The sequence below is a fragment of the Pan paniscus genome, chromosome 4 (assembly GCF_029289425.2).
Source record: "Pan paniscus chromosome 4, NHGRI_mPanPan1-v2.0_pri, whole genome shotgun sequence".
Classification (NCBI taxonomy): Eukaryota; Metazoa; Chordata; class Mammalia; order Primates; family Hominidae; genus Pan; species Pan paniscus.
Genome location: NC_073253.2, coordinates 34990112 through 35007029, shown reverse-complemented (window position 1 = coordinate 35007029; position 16918 = coordinate 34990112). Strand labels below are relative to the sequence as shown.

Below are 16918 nucleotides of genomic sequence, written 5' to 3'. Positions count from 1 at the left end.
GGGAAAAGAAATGGGGAGCCACGAAGGCTGATCATTCAAAATAAAACAAAATAAAAAAGTATTAAGGCGAAGATTTTTTAAAAATTGTATTACATAATTTACACGAAAGCAATGCTATCACCTCCCCTGTGTGGACTCCGGAGAGGACTGGGCCATTCTCCTTACAGAGAAGTGAGGTGGCTTTTAGGAGGGCAAGGGACTTCCTGTAACAATGCATCCCATGATATTTGGAATGACTATTAAAAAAAAGAACAACGTACAATCAAAGTCCTCGGCCACATTGTAGAACTTTGAGGGATGCTCGCTCCAACCGACTGCTGTCACCTTCACCGTTCCAGTTTTTAAATCCTGAGTCAAGCCAAAAGAAAACCCCAGCCACAAAAAAACAAATAAAGTCGCACCAATCTCATCTTGTTTTCAGTGCAAGTTAGGTTTTGTCCGGAAAGAGTGTAATGCAACTAAGTCACAGTCCGCCTAGAAGCATTTGCCGTGGACGATGGAGGGGCCGGACTTATTGTACTCCTGCTTGCTGATCCACATCTGCTGGAAGGTGGACAGCGAGGCCAGGATGGAGCCTCTGATCCACACAGAGTACTTGCACTCAGGAGGAGCAGTGATCTTTATCTTCATCGCGCTGGGAGCCAGGGCGGTAATCTCCTTCTGCATCCTGTTGGTGATGCTAGGGTACATGGTGGTGCTGCCAGACAGCACTGCGTTGGCATACAGATCTTTGTAGATGTCCACATCCGACTTCATGATGGAGTTGAAGGTAGTTTCGTGGATGCCACAGGATTCCATGCCCACGAAGGAAGTTTGGAAGAGTGCCTCGGGGCAGCAGAACCACTTGTTGCTAATGGTGATGACCTGGCCATTGGGCAGCTTGTAGCTCTTCTCCAGGGAGGAGCTGGAGCCCACCATGGCCGTCTCCTGCTCAAAGTCCAGGGGGATGCAGCACAGCTTTTTCTTGATGTCACACACAATTTCCTGCATGACTGTGGCGGTGAAGCTGTAGCCACACTGGGTGAGGATCTTCATGAGGTAGTCAGTCAGGTTCCGGCCAGCCAGGTCCAGACACAGGATGGTGTGGGGGAGGGGTGTACCCTTCATAGATGGGCACAGTGTTGGTGACCCCATCACCGGAGTCCATCACAATGCCAGCTATGGCCAGAGGCATACAGGGACAGCACGGCCTGGATGGCCACGTATACGGCTGGGGTGTGAAGGTCTCAAACATGATCTAAGTCATCTTCTCGCAGTTGTCCTTGGGGTTCAGAGGGGCCTCAGTCAGCAACACAGCGTGCTCCTCAAGAGCCACACATGGCTCGTTGTAGAAGGTGTGGTATCAGATCTTCTCCATGTCATCCCAGTTGGTGATGATGCTATGCTCAATGGGGTACTTCAGGGTCAGGATGCCTCTCTTGCTCTGGGCCTCATCCACATAGGAGTCCTTCTGACCCATGCCCACCATCATGCCCTGGTGCCATGATGAAGGGGAAGACAGCCCGGGGGACACCATCGCTTGCAAAGCTAGCCTTGCATATGCCATAGCCATTGTCGAATACGAGAGCAGTGATGTCGTCATGCATGGTGAGCTGGCAGCAGGTGTGGATGGGCGGCAGCGTGGAGAGGGTGAGGCTCTGTGCTCGTGGGGAGGATGCAGTCTTGGCTTCTTTTGTTTTGTTTGTTTTTTGAGATGGAGTTTCGCTTTTGTTGCCCAGGCTGTAGTGCAATAGTGCAATCTCGGCTCACTGTAACCTCTGCCTCCTGGGTTCAAGCGATTCTCCTGCCTCAGCCTCCCAAGTAGCTGGGATTATAGGCATGCGTCACCAAGCCCGGCTAATTTTTTGTATTTAGTAGAGACAGGGTTTCACAATGTTGGTTAGGCTGGTCTCAAACTCCTGACCTTAGGTGATCCACACGCCTCGGCCTCCCAAAATGCTGGGATTACAGGTGTGAGCCACTGCCCCTGGCCAACAGCATCTTTTCATGTCCTTATTTGTCATTCATATATCTCCTCTGTTGAAGTGTTCTATTCAGATATTTTGTCCATTTAAAAAATTGAGTTGTTTTCCTATTGTTGCATTTGAAGAATTCTTTATATATTGGATATATGTCCCTTATCATGTAAACCAAAAAGTATCTGAGACAAATCTCAATCAATTTAGAAGCTTATTTTGCCAAGGCTAGGGACTGTGACTGGTGACACAGCCTCAGGAGGTCCTGGGAACATGTGCCCAAGGTGGTTGGGTTACAGCTTGACTCTATATCTTTTAGGGGGACAGAAGTTACAGGCACACATCAATCAATGTAAGGTGTACATTGGTTCAGTCTGGAAAAGTGGGACACACCTGTAATTCCAGCTACTCGGGAGGCTGAGGCAGGAGAATCGCTTGAACCCGGGAGGTAGAGGTTGCAGTGACCTGAGATCACACTATTGCACTCCAGTCGACAGAGCAAGACTCCGTCTCAAAAAAAAAAAAAAAAAAGAAAAGAAAATTGGGACAACTTGAAGTGGGGACGGGGACGGTTCCTGGTCATAGGTGGATTCAAAGATTTTATGGTTGGCAGTTGGTTAAAAAAAATTATGTTATTATCTAAAGACCTGGAATCAATAGAAAGGAACTCTGGATTAAGATAAGCGGTTGGCCAAGTGCGGTGGCTCATGCCTGTAATCCCAGCACTTTGGGAGGCCGAGGTAGGTGGATCACCCGAGGCCCAGGAAATCGAGGCTGCAGTGAGCTGAGATTGCACCACTGCCCTCCAACCTGGGTGATAGAGTGAGACCCTGTCTCAAAAAAACAGTGCTAGACTCTTAGCTAATCTCTCCTGAGTCAGGAAAAGTTCTGGAAAGGGAAGGAGGTTCTCTACAGAATGTAGATTTCCCCCATAAGAATAGTTTTGCAGGGCCATTTAAAAAATACATCAAGGAAGCCGGGCACGGTGGCTCACACCTGTAATCCCAGCACTTTGGGAGGCCGAGGTGGGTGGATCACGAGGTCAGGAGATTGAGACCATCCTGGCCAACATGGTGAAACCCAGTCTTTAATAAAAATACAAAAATTAGCTGGGCGTGGTGGTGCGTGCCTGTAATCCCAGCTACTCGGGAGGCTGAGGCAGGAGAATCACCTGAACCAGGGAGTCAGAGGTTGCAGTGAGCCGAGATCATGCCACCGCATGCCAGCCTGGTGACAGAGTGAGACTCCATCTCAAAAACAAAAACAAAAAAACCCCAAAAAATATATATTTCGGGGTAAAATACTTCACTTTCAGGGCCTGCTATCTGGCATGTGATGTTATACTAGAGTCAGGTTGGAATTTGGTGTATTATTGCTACAGAGTCAGCTTTGTTTTAATGTTAATGCTGGTCAGCTGTGCCTAAATTCCAAGGAGAGAGGGTATAACGAGGCAATCACTTCAACCAATCCCTTCTTCCCATCACGGCCTGAAATAGTTTTTCAGGCCTCCTTTGGAATGCCTTTGGCTGATGGGGGTCTATTCACTTGGTTCAGAGGCTGAGAATGTTATTTTTGGTGTAGGATCATATATACCAAAATCTACTGCAGAAGATTTTATAGGCAGATTTTATACGTAATTTGCAATTTTTTCTTCCAGTCTGTGGCTTGTCATTTTGTTCACAGTGTCTTTCACAAGTGAAAGTTTTTAATTTCTAGAAAGTCCAATTTATTAAATCTTTCTTTCATAGATTATGCTTTTGGTATTGTATCTAAAAAGTCATTGCCAAATCAGGAGTCACAAAGACTTTCTCCTGTGTTTTCTTCTAGCCGTTTACAGCTTTGTATTTCATATTTAATTTTTTTTTTTTTTTGAGACAGGGTCTCTCTCTGTCACCCAGGTTGGAGAGCAGTGGCACGATCTCTGCTCATTGCAACCTCCGCCCCCCTGGGCTCAAGCGATCTTCCCACCATAGCCTCCCAAGTAGCTGGGTGTTGCCATGTTGCCCAGGCTGGTCTTGAACTCATGAGCTCAAGCAACCCGCCCACCTCAGGCTCCTGAAGTGTTGAAATTACAGGCGTGAGCCACCGTGCCCGGCCTGTATTTTATATTTAAATCTATGATTTATTTAAAGTTAATTTTCATCTAAGGTGTGAGATATGTGTCAAAGTTTATTGTTTTTGCATATAGATGTCCAATTTGTTCATCATCATTTGTTGAAAAAGACTATTTCTTCATTGAATTGCCTTTCTATCTTTGATAAAAATCAGTTGACTATATTAGTGTGGTTCTATTTCTGAGCTCTCTGTTTTGTTTCACTGGTTTATGTGTCTGTCCTTTCTTTTTTTTTCTTTTTTCTTTTTTTGAGACAGAGTTTCTGCTCTTGTTGCCCAGGGTGGAGCGCAATGGAACGACCTTGGCTCTCTGCAACCTCTGCCTCCCAGGTTCAAGCAATTCTCCTGCCTCAGCCTCCCAAGTAGCTGGGATCAAACGCATATGCCACTACAGCTGGCTAATTTTGTATTTTTAGTGGAGATGGGGTTTCACCATGTTGGCCAGGCTGGTCAAACTCCTGACCTCAGGTGATCCACCCTCCTTGGGCTCCCAAAGTGCTGGGATTACAGGCATGAGCCACCGTGCCTGGCTTTATGTGTCTATCTTTTCACACTGCCTTGATCACTGTCAGTGAATATGAGCTTTCCTACTTCATTCTCCTTTTCCAAGATTGCTTTGGTTATTCTAGATCCCTTGAATTTCCATATGAATTTTAGGATCAGCTTGTCAATTTCTTCCCCCCACAGTCCCCAACTGGCTTGCTTTTCATTGTCTTAACCTTCAAGCTTTTACTTAAGTGTAATCAACCAGGTGAGGGTGGTAGGAGGTATTTCTCAACACTTCTCATGTATACTCAAATTTTGGGTTCTTGTTTGGAGTAAAACAGGCTCTTCACTGTTTACAAGGTTATTTCTGATCTGCGAAACTTCTTTGTCCATATTTTTCCTCTGTTTTCCTCTATTCAGTCTTGGCTACCACAATAAGACAGACAGAAAGGACAATGACACCTTTTTCTTGCATCTGTAGTGAGAACCTTAGCAGCACACAGTAATTGCACTAGGTCTGTCAAACAGATGTATAGCTTGTCAATTTTGGCAAGAGGCAGCTGGGATTTTGAAAGGGATTATGTTGAATCGGTGAATCAATTTAGGAAATATTGCTATCTTAACAATATTAAGTCTCCAAATTCATGAAAATGAGATATTTTTCCATTTATTTGAAGTTTTAATATCGTTCAACACTGTTTGAGTTTTCAGAAGTATTGCACTTCTTTTGTTACATTTATTTCTATGTAGAGTTGATTCTCATCATTTGCAGCAATCACAATCTATGAAGTCACTCCAAACATTACACTAGTGATTACTATAGCTTTTGGAGCAATACACAGTGAGGTTCTTGTGAGCCTCCGGTCTCAACATTTTTGTCAGTTGAAATGCCATTTGTGTTACATAGGTTTGTTTGCCAGTGCCCTTGTAAAACAAGCCAGTCCCATCAGTGTTGAAAGCCTGCTCTTCCTCCTAATCCTCTTTCTTTTTTTTTTTTTTTTGACACAGCATCTCACTCTGTTGCCCAGGCTGAGTGCAGTGGTGCCATCTCGGCTCACCGCAACCTCTGCCTCCCAGGTTCAAGTGATTCTCGTGCCTCAGCCTCCCAAGTAACTGGGATTACAGGTGAGTGCCACCACACCCAGCTAATTTTTGTATCTTTAGTAGAGACGGGGTTTCACCATATTGGCCAGGCTGGTCTCAAACTCCTGACCTCAGGTGATCCACCCACCTCGACCTCCCAAAGTGCTGGGATTACAGGCGTGAGCCACTGCACCTGGCCTCATAATCCTTTTTCTGTATAACACTTAGCAGGTATTTTTAAAAATTATTCTGTAGCCTCCTGTCTGCAGAACCTGCCTCTCCAGCAACTTTAAAGAGGCAGGAGACTTGGACTCTGATCCCAACTCTTATCATAACTAGCTGTAACGTTGGGCAAGTCTCTTAGAAAAAAAAAAAAAAAAGACTTTGGATGAGAATATCTCTAAGGTTCCACTTATTCTAGAGTTCAGGTATTATGCCACCAAAAAAAGTAACATTTGTGGCCGGGCGCGGTGGCTCACTCCTGTAATCCCAGCACTTTGGGAGGCTGAGGCGGGTTGATCACGAGGTCAGGAGATCGAGACCATCCTGGCTAACACGGTGAAACCCCGTCTCTACTGAAAAAAAAATACAAAAAATTAGCCGGGCGTGGTGACGGGTGCCTGTAGTCCCAGCTACTCGGGAGGCTGAGACAGGAGAATGGCATGAACCCGGGAGGCGGAGCTTGCAGTGAGCCGAGATTGCGCCACTGCACTCCATCCTGGGCGACAGAATGAGACTCCTCCGTCTCAAAAACAAACAAACAAACAAACAAAAAAAACAAAAAGTAACATTCATAGAGTAATTTTTAAAGCTCATAGCACCACCTGGTGGTTACAGAAAAGGACACGCTCCGGAAAGGAGATTCTGTATGTTTTGATTTTTGAATAAAAATGTCAATTTTCAGATAATTTCCCCTCTAAACTGGCTACCTATAGGTGCACTACTACATCTAAATGCGTCATGAAATTATGCTTAAAATCGCACCCTGCATAGAATTCCTTGCGAATGTAAAGACTCTAACCCTTGGATAGTTATCACCAATCAGCAACTATTATTCTCTCTTTTTATATATATATTTATTTTTTTTTGGAGAGATAACATCTCACTATGTTGCCCAGGCTGATCTCGAACTCCTGTACCCAAGAGATTCTCCCACTTCAGCCTCCCAAAGTAATAGGATTACAGGTGTGAGCCACCATGCCCGGCCAGCTATTATTCTTTGGTTTTAAAGAAACCTATTAAACAATTACATAAAATAAATTTTTATTACACCAAAACATTTCCATATTAAAATTTTTCATATGAGAAATGACTCTGTCAGAGGCACCAACAGATGCCTACCACATTGGGCATAAAACACAATAATAACAGTTTATATCTATTTGTATTTGTCTAATTTATAATCATTATTAGATTGAGGTGATGCAATTTTGGTAAAAATGCCACAGAAGTGGTAAGTTCTTCTTAGTGTATCATTTTGAAGCAGCATCATTGTCTGCGGTAAACACCTGGGGTTCGTCATCTTGCGCCAAGAAAATTAAGGACAGGGACATGTGGGTGGGTTAAGGAGTGTAAAGTTTAATAGGTAGAAGAAAGGAGAGAGGAGAGCAGCTCCTTGGGAGACAGAGGCTGGAAAACAGAGAATAGCAGCTGACTGCCGCAGATTTTATAGGCAGGCTTGAGAAGGCGGCAGCGTGTGATTTACCCGGGCTCACATATTGATTTGACCAGGTGTGCCACTTACATAGAGGCTGGGGAAAGCTGGTCGCCCCACCCTAATCTTGTTATGCAAATGAGCTTTCCACTGGGCTGGCGCCATCTTGTCTGTTCCTTATGGTACACGTGGCTGGCAAAAAGAGAAGACGGAGCCACCATTTTGAACATTCCTAGTCCTAGGTCATATATTCCTATGGGCACAACTGCTGGCATTCACCCGTGCAAGCTTCCAGCTTGCTGCTGTCTGCAGCTCGATTTTACAAGCTGCTCTTTGTTAGAAAGGGAAATGATTTGGGGGCTGCTTTTTTTTTTTCTTAAGACAGAGTCTTGCTCTGTCACACCCAAGCTGGAGTGCAGTGGTGGGATCTCAGCTCACTGCAACCTCTGCCTCCTGGCTTCAAGCGATTCTCCTGCCTCAGCCTCCTGCATAGCTGGGATTACAGGCGCCTGCCATCACGCCCGGCTAATTTTTTGTATTTTTAGGAGAGACAGGGTTTCACCATGTTGGTCAGGCTGGTCTCAAACTCCTAACCTCAGGTGATCCACCCACCTCGGCTTCCCAAAGTGCTGGTGTGTCCGAAATTGGTGGGTTCTTGGTCTCGCTGACTTCAATAATGAAAGCATGGACCCTCACGGTGAGTGTTACAGTTCTTAAAGATGGTGTGTCCGGAGTTTGTTCCTTCTGATGTTCGGACGTGTTCGGAGTTTCTTCTTTCTGGTGGGTTTGTGGTCTCACTGGTTTCAGGAGTGAAGCTGCAGATCTTCGCGGTGAGTGTTACAGCTCATTAAGGCAGCGCACACCCAAAGAGTGAGCAGCAGCATTTATTGCAAAGAGCAAAAGAACAAAGCCTCCACAATGTGGAAGGACACCTGAGTGAGTTGCCACTACTGGCTAGGGCAGCCTGCTTTTATTCCCTTATCTGGCCCCACCCACATCCTGCTGATTGGTCCATTTTACAGAGAGCTGATTGGTCCGTTTTGACAGGGTGCTGATTGGTGCATTTACAATCCTCTAGCTAGATACAAAAGTTCTGCAAGTCCCCACTAGATTAGCTGGGCACAGAGCACTGATTGGTGCGTTTACAAACCTTGGGCTAGACACAGGGTGCTGATTGGTGCGTTTACAATCCTCCAGCTAGACATAAAAGTTCTCCAAGTCCCCACCAGATTAGCTAGATACAGAGTGCTGATTGGTGCATCCACGAACCCCGAGCTAGACGCAGAGTGCTGATTGGTGCACATAGAATCCTCTGGCTAGACATAAAAGTTCTCCTAGTCCCCACCTGACTCAGGAGCCCAGCTGGCTTCGCCTAGTGGATCCCGTGCCAGGGCCACAGGCTGAGCTGCCCGCCAGTCCCACGCCAGGCGCCTGCACTCCTCAGCCCTTGGGCGGTAGATAGGACCGGGCACCGTGGAGCAGGGCGCGGTGCCCGTCGGGGAGGCTCGGCTGCGCGGGAGCCCACCACGGGAGGCTCAGGCATGGTGGGCTGCAGGTCCCAAGCCCTGCCCTGGGGGGAGGTGGCTGAGGCCTGGCGAGAATTCGAGCGCAGCATGGGCGCGCTGGCAGTGCTGGGGGACCTGGCTCACTCTCTGCAGCTGCTGGCCTGGGTGCTAAGCCCCTCACTGCTGGGGGCTGGTGGCGCTGGCTGGCCGCTCCAAGTGTGGGGCCACTGAGCCCGTGCCCACCCGGAACTCGTGCAGCCCTGGTTCCCACCGGCGCCTCTCCCTCCACACCTCTCTGCAAGCAAAGGGAGCCGGCCAGCCTAGAGAGGGGCTCCCACAGTGCAGTGGCAGGCTGAAGGGCTCCTCAAGCGTGGCCAGAGTGGGCACCAAGGCTGAGGAGGCCCTGAGAGTGAGTGAGGGCTGCCAGCATGTTGTCACCTCTCACTGGGATTACAGGCGTGAGCCACTGTGCCCGGCCCTGGGGCTGCTTTTCATTAAAAGGGAAACCTTACCCAGGATTTCTGTATCCTATCTGCCTAAGTAATTTCTTTTTAAACTCCTATATCAATACAAAAGGGTACATTATGTCAATATGTCTAATTTCTGGTTATGTTAGCTTTGATCATTAAGACATCTACTGGGTTTATCCACTATGAAGTTACTATCTTTTCGTTTGTATTTAACAAACATCTTGTTAATTACTTTGAGACTATGGGGAGATATTTTGAGACTATGCAAATATCCTGTTTCTCTCTCCTAATTTTAGTACTCATAGGTGGATCTTGCCTGTAACAGTTATTACAGTGGTGTTCTAAGGATGGTTTCTGTTTTCCTCATTCCTTTCCTATATATTAATGGGAATTATTTGGTAAAGAAGAAGTGTCTCTTTTCCTGTATTTAGTTATTTACTCATTCAACAACCTATGGTGATCCGCCACCTCGGTCTCCCAAAATGCTGGGATTACAGGCATGAGCCACTGCACCTGGCTAGATATTTATTTTATTATTTAGGTTATAATCCAATACAATCATGTATTTTATTGCTCAAATATGTTTGAATAATTTTAATATGATGAAAAGTTTTTGGTATAATGAAAAACATTTGAGTTGGGCATGGTGGTGTATGCCTGTAATCCCAGTGACTCAGGAGGTTGGGGCAGAAGGATGGCTTGAGCCTAAGAGTTTGAGTCTGCAGTGAGCTATGATCACACCACTGCACTCCAGATCCTGACTCCAAAATATACATATATATATATATATAAATTTTATGTAATTAATAGTTTGTTGTTGTTGTTTTTTTTTTCCAGAGACGGAGTCTCCCTCTGTCGCCCAGGCTGGAGTGGCTCACTGCAAGCTCCGCCTCCTGGGTTCACGCCATTCTCCTGCCTCAGCCTCCTGAGTAGGTGGGACTATAGGCACCCGCCACCATGCCTGGCTAATTTTTGTATTTTTAGTAGAGACGGGGTTTCATTGTGTTAGCCAGGATAGTCTCGATCTCCTGACCTCATGATCCACCCGTCTCGGCTTCCCAAAGTCCTGGGATTACAGGCGTGAGCCACCGCGCCTGGCCTGTTTAATAGGTTTTTTTTTAAAACCAAAGAAGAATAACTGATTGGTTGTGACCATTCAAGGGTTAGAGTCTTGATGTTTACAAGGATTCTATGCAAGGTGTAATTTTCATCATCATTATTTGTATGATGTTTGTAGATGTAGTAGTGCATTTGTAGGTAGCCATTCTAAAGGCAAAATGGTCTGAAAATTGAAATTCTACAAAATAACTGAGGAGTACTCTTCAGAAGTGTCATGAAAAATAGGAAAAGATTGAGACCTGTCACTGAGGAAACTAGACATGACTAAATGCAGTGTGGGATCCTAGAACAGAAAAAGAACATTAGAGAGGAAACTGGTGAAACCCCAGTAAAATCTGTAGTTTATTTAGTAGCATCGTGCTGAAGTTAGTTTTGATAATTGTACTATAATTACATAAGAAGTTAAACTTAGGGGATATTGGGTGAAGGATACATGGGAACTCTCTGTACTATTTTTTCAGCTTTTCTCTAAATCTAAAATTTTTCAAAATAAAAGGTTAAATGATTCCCACATAAAAAAGGATTATCTCTGAGTTAATAATATAAGCGATTATTATCAAGGGTAATTATCAGTTGCACAAGTCTTTTTTATTTTATTTTATTTTATTTTATTTTATTTATTTATTTGGAGACAGAGTTTTGCTCTTGTTGCCCAGGCTGGAGTGCAATGGGGCGATCTCGGCTCACTGCAACCTCTGTCTCCCGGATTCAAGCAATTCTCCTGCCTCAGTCTCCTGAGTAGCTGGGATTACAGGCATGCGCCACCATGCCCGGCTAATTTTTGTATTTTTAGCAGAGACAGGGTTTCTCCATGTTGGTCAGGCTGGTCTCAAACTCCTGACCTCAGGTGATCTGCCTGCCTTGGCCTCCCAAAGTGCTGGGATTACAGGCATGAGCCACTGTGCCTGGCCTGGTTACACAAGTCTTATAGGAGAGATATCAGAATCTCCAAGGGGTACAGAGTATCTTTAATTTGGATAGAAAGCAGAGGTTTGTGCTATTATTCTGTTGTAGGCACAATGTGGTAGGCATCTGTTGGTTTTGCCAGACAGACACTCATTCCCCTATTTTCCTTTTTTGTGTGTGTGTGCGTGAGATGGAGTCTTATTCTGTTGCCCAGGCTGGAGGGCAGTGGCATGATCTTGGCTCACTGCAACATCCACCTCTCAGGTTCAAGCGATTCTGCTGCCCACAGCCTCCCGAGTAGCTGGGATTACAGGTGCCCACCATCATGCTCGGCTAATTTTTGTATTTTTGTATCTTTTTTGCTATTTTTTTTTAAATTATACTTTAAGTTCTAGGGTACATGTGCACAACGTGCAGGTTTGTTACATATGTATACATGTGCCATGTTGGTGTGCTGCATCCATTAACTCATCATTTACATTAGGTATATCTCCTAATGCTATCCCTCCCGCCTTCCCCCACCCCATGACAGACCCCAGTGTGTGATGTTCCCCTTCCTGTGTCCAAGTGTTCTCATTGTTCAATTCCCACCTATGAGTGAGAACATGTGGTGTTTGGTTTTTTGTCTCTGTGATAGTTTGCTGAGAATGATGGTTTCCAGCTTCATCCATGTCCCTACAAAGGACATGAACTCATCATTTTTTATGGCTGCATAGTATTCCATGGTGTATATGTTTCACATTTTCTTAATCCAGTCTATCATTGATGGACATTTGGGTTGGTTCCAAGTCTTTGCTATTGTGAATAGTGCCGCAATAAACATACGTGTGCATGTGTCTTTATAGCAGCATGATTTATAATCCTTTGGGTATATAGCCAGTAATGGGATGGCTGGGTCAAATGGTATGTCTAATTCTAGATCCTTGAGGAATTGCCACACTGTCTTCCACAATGGTTGAACTAGTTTACAGTCCCACCAACGGTGTAAAAGTGTTCCTATTTCTCCACATCCTCTCCAGCACCTGTTGTTTCCTAACTTTTTAATGATCGCCATTCTAACTGGTGTGAGATGGTATCTCATTGTGGTTTTGATTTGCATTTCTCTGATGACCAGTGATGATGAGCATTTTTTCATGTGTCTGTTGACTACATAAATGTCTTCTTTTGAGAAGTGTCTGTTCATATCCTTTGCCCACTTTCTGATGGGGTTGTTTTTTTCTTGTAAATTTGTTTGAGTTCTTTGTAGATTCTGGATATTAGTCCTTTGTCAGATGAGTAGATTGCAAAAAATGTCTCCCATTCTGTAGGTTGCCTGTTCACTCTGATGGTAGTTTCTTTTGCTGTGCAGAAGCTCTTTAGTTTAATTAGATCCCATTTGTCAATTTTGGCTTTTGTTTCCATTGCTTTTGGTGTTTTAGACATGAAGTCCTTGCCCATGCCTATGTCCTGAATGGTAATGCCTAGGTTTTCTTCTAGGGTTTTTATGGTTTTAGGTCTAACATTTAAGTCTTTAATCCATCGTCAATTAATTTTTGTATAAGGTGTAAGGAAGGGATCCAGTTTCAGCTTTCTATATATGGCTAGCCAGTTTTCCCAGCACCATTTGTTAAATAGGGAATCCTTTCCCCATTTCTTGTTTTTGTCAGGTTTGTCAAAGATCAGATGGTTGTAGATGTGTAGTATTATTTCTGAGGGCTCTGTTCTGTTCCATTGGTCTATATCTCTGTTTTGGTACCAGTACCATGCTGTTTTAAACCAGGAAGAAGTTGAATCCCTGAATAGGCCAATAACAGGCTCTGAAATTGAGGCAATAATTAATAGCCTACCAACCAAAAAAAGTCCAGGACCAGATGGATTCACACCAGAATTCTACCAGAGGTACAAGGAGGAGCTGGTAACATTCCTTCTGAAACTATTCCAATCAATAGAAAAAGAGGGAATCCTCCCTAACTCATTTTATGAGGCCAGCATCATCCTGATACTAAAGCCTGGCAGAGACACAACAAAAAAAGAGAATTTTAGACCAATATCCCTGATGAACATCAATGCAAAAATCCTCAATAAAATCCTGGGAAACCGAATCCAGCAGCACATCAAAAAGCTTACCCACCATGATCAAGTGGGCTTCATCCCTGGGATACAAGGCTGGTTCAACATATGCAAATCAATAAAAATTAATTTTTGTATTTTTAATAGACACAGCATTTCCCCGTGTTGGCCAGGATGGTCTTGAACTCCTGACCTCAGTTGTTCTGTGGCCTCAGCCTCCCCAAATGCTGGGATTACAGGTGTGAACCAACGCGCCTGACCACATTCCCCTGTTTTCTAATAACTGCCCCCCATCATGCCACTTCATCCCTGGTCCAGTTCATGGGCTGACCCCCCCGCAAAACTCCATGAGAACATGACCCACCAGGGCCAATCAGTGCCCTCCTTGGCACTTTTGCTAGAACTATAGGGAAAGATAAGTTTGTTTTCCTCTGGGATTGTTCAATTTCTAGGATATAAACCTGGAGCTACGTGATACCACCATGTAGAGAAAGAATCCTAAGAATGAAGGCACAGAGAGAGACAACTCAGAAATGGTGAGGTCCAGCCCTAATTATATAACCTCAGCCCCTGAAACTAGGTATGTCAGAAACCATAGGTTTCTTGGTTAACTTAACCATGTTAAGCATGAGTCATTGATACTCTCAACCTTCCACCCTTTCTGCCTCAGTTTATTTGGCTTAAGCCAGTTGGAGTTTAGTCTCTGTCACTTGGTACCAAAAGAGTCATGAATGAGCTCTTCCTTTCTCCACCATCATGCTGTGTGCTTGACTCCGCTTCTCACCATGTCTTCTCACAAGACTTTCAGGATTAAGTGATTCCTGGCTAAGAAACAAAAGCAAAATCGACCCATTCCCCGGTGGATTCGGATGAAAACTGGTAATAAAATCACGTACAACTCCAAAAGGAGACACTGGAGAAGAACCAAGCTGGGTCTATAAGGAATTGCACATGAGACGGCACACATATTTATGCTCTCTGAAGTTCACAATCACATTACCATATCAAGCTGAAAATGTCACGACTATCTGGAGAGTTGGACGTTTTATTGGGAATATATTTTTTCTCTCTGAATCTGTTATGAACGTGTTGGTTGGCTGGGTTGAGTAATAAATATGTGAGACCTTTCATTTAAAAAAGAATAATGAATGAAACATTCTATATTTTATTCTTTTAATTAATTTATTTTTGAGACAGGGTTTCACTCCTGTCGCTGAGGCTGCAGTGTAATGGTGTGATCTCAGCTCACTGCAGTCTCTACTTCCTGGGTTCAAGTGACCTTCCCACATCAGCCTCCCGTGTAGCTGGGGCTACAAGCACACACCACCACACCCAGCTAATTTTTTGTATTTTTAGTAGAGAAGGAGTTTCACCAAGCTGTGCAGCCTGGTCTCGAACTTCTGAGCTCAAGTGATGAGCCTGCCTTGGCCTCCCAAAGTGCTGGGATTACAGTCGTGAGCCACCGTGCCCAGACTACATTCTATATTTTGATACTTACTTTGAAATTCAAATGTATTAAAGGAGAACATTGATTTTATATTTTTGTAAAGGCAATCTTGTTTTTTCTTTTTTTGAGGTGGAATCTCGCTCAGTCGCCCAGGCTGGAGTGCAGTGGCACGATCTCGGCTCACTGCAAGCTCCGCCTCCTGGGTTCACGCCATTCTTCTGCCTCAGCCTCCCGAGTAGCTGAAGGCAATCTTGTTTTAAAGAGAGAAAAATCTGGGCCAGACACAGTGGGTCATGCCTGTAATCCCAACACTTTGAGAGGCTGAGGCAGGAGGATTAGTTGAGCCGAGGAGTTTGAGACCAGCCAGGGCAACATAGTGAGATCCCCGTCTCTACAAAACAAACCAGAACTAGCTAGGCGTGGTGGTGCGTGCCTGTAGTCCCAGCTACTCAGGAGGCTGAAGCAGGAGGATTGCTTGAGCCTTGGAGTCTGAGGCTGTAGGTGAGCCGTGATTGCCCCACTGCACTCCAGCCTGGGCTACAGAGCAAGACACTGCCCCCACCCCAGAAACAGAAAATGAAAGAAAAATTTGACACAAATTGTCACCTTAACAATTTTAGAAACAGCTTTTGCAGTTTTTTTTCTTTTCTTCTTCTTCTTTTTTTTTTTTTTTTTTGACAGGGTCTCATTCTGTCACCCGGGCTGGAGTGCAGTGGCATGCTTACGGCTTACTGCAGCCTCAACCTTCCGGGCTCACACCATCCTCCCGCCTCAGCCTCCCAGGTAGCTGGGACTATAAACATGCGCCACCATGCCTGGCTAATTTTTGTATTTTTAGTAGAGACAGGGGTTTCACCATGTTTCCCAGGCTGGTCTTGAACTCCTGGGCTCAAGTGATCCTCCCAGCTCAGCCTCCCAGAGTGCTCAGATTATAGGCATGAGCCACGATGCCCAGCCAATTTTTTTCTTTCTTGAGTCATTAAGCTATGTGAAACTTAGTGGATAGAAATTGTAAAACAGTCCAAATGTGTTTAACCTCCATGGTTATCCACTGGGGAATATGGGTCAATAGAGACAAGAGGACCACTCTTGTTTCTCAAAATCTATTTACCTTTCAGTTCCTAACGTAAACACATTCCAACAAAATTAACAACTGTTAATTGGAATTCATTCTAGTTGTAGGGGAAAGGAAATATTTAAATCCTTTTCAGATTTTGTTTTTGTTTTTGTTTTTTTCTTTTTTCTTTTTCTTTTTTTTTTTTGAGATGGAGTTTCACTCTTGTTGCCCACACTGGAGTGCAGTGGTGCAATCTTGGCTCACTGCAACCTCCACCTCCTGGGTTCAAGTGATTCTCCTGCTTCAGCCTCCCGAGTAGGTGGGATTACAGGTGCATGTCACATGCCCGGCTAATTTTTTTTTTTTTTTTTTAAGTAGAGACGGGGTTTCACCCTGTTGGCCAGGCTGGTCTTGAATTCTTGATCTCAGGTGATCCACCCACCTCAGCCTCCCAAAGTGTTAGGATTACAGATGTGAGCCACCATGCCTGGCTCTTTTCAGATTAAAGAAAAAAATTATCTTTGTATCTTGACCATGCTACCTTCAAACCAGTTTTCATAAAAAAAAAAAATCAAGACAAGAGCAATATTAGATTTATGTCTGACAGCATTAAAAAGCTGCAAGCACAAGAGGATAGAGAATACATTTTCTTTTTAATATCTAGGGAACATACATGAACACTGATAATCTATTAGGCCAGAAAGAAAATATCAATTTCAAAAGGTGGAAACGTTACAGACGTTTTCTGAATACAGTATGATAAAGCTAGAAATTAATTATCAAAAATTCCCCTTGTGCTGGAGATTAAGAAATTGTCTTAAATGATGCTTGAGTCAAAGGGGGAAATAAGAACCAATGCTGAACTTCTAAGATAGAATTAAAGCATAAGGACAGTTGCTAGCATCTATGCTGTCATTGTGTGAATTAGAAAAGGAGTTCCTTTTTCAAGTAAAAACAGAGACCAACCCTGCTGTATCTGTGAGTAGTCAGTGACGATGGCCTGGAGCCCAGCTGGCTGAAAGATGAGCATAAGGCTCTGGGAAATTAGAGCCAAAATGAGTTGGTAACTGGAGAA

General features: G+C 44.4%; 2 pseudogenes; one reads left to right on the top strand and one right to left on the bottom strand.

Annotated features, from left to right (window-relative positions):
• Positions 1 to 385: 385 nt before the first annotated feature.
• LOC100987252 (actin, cytoplasmic 1-like) lies at positions 386 to 1793 on the bottom strand (annotated as a pseudogene).
• A 12331-nt stretch (positions 1794 to 14124) lies between these two features.
• LOC106634761 (large ribosomal subunit protein eL39-like) lies at positions 14125 to 14316 on the top strand (annotated as a pseudogene).
• Positions 14317 to 16918: the final 2602 nt, after the last annotated feature.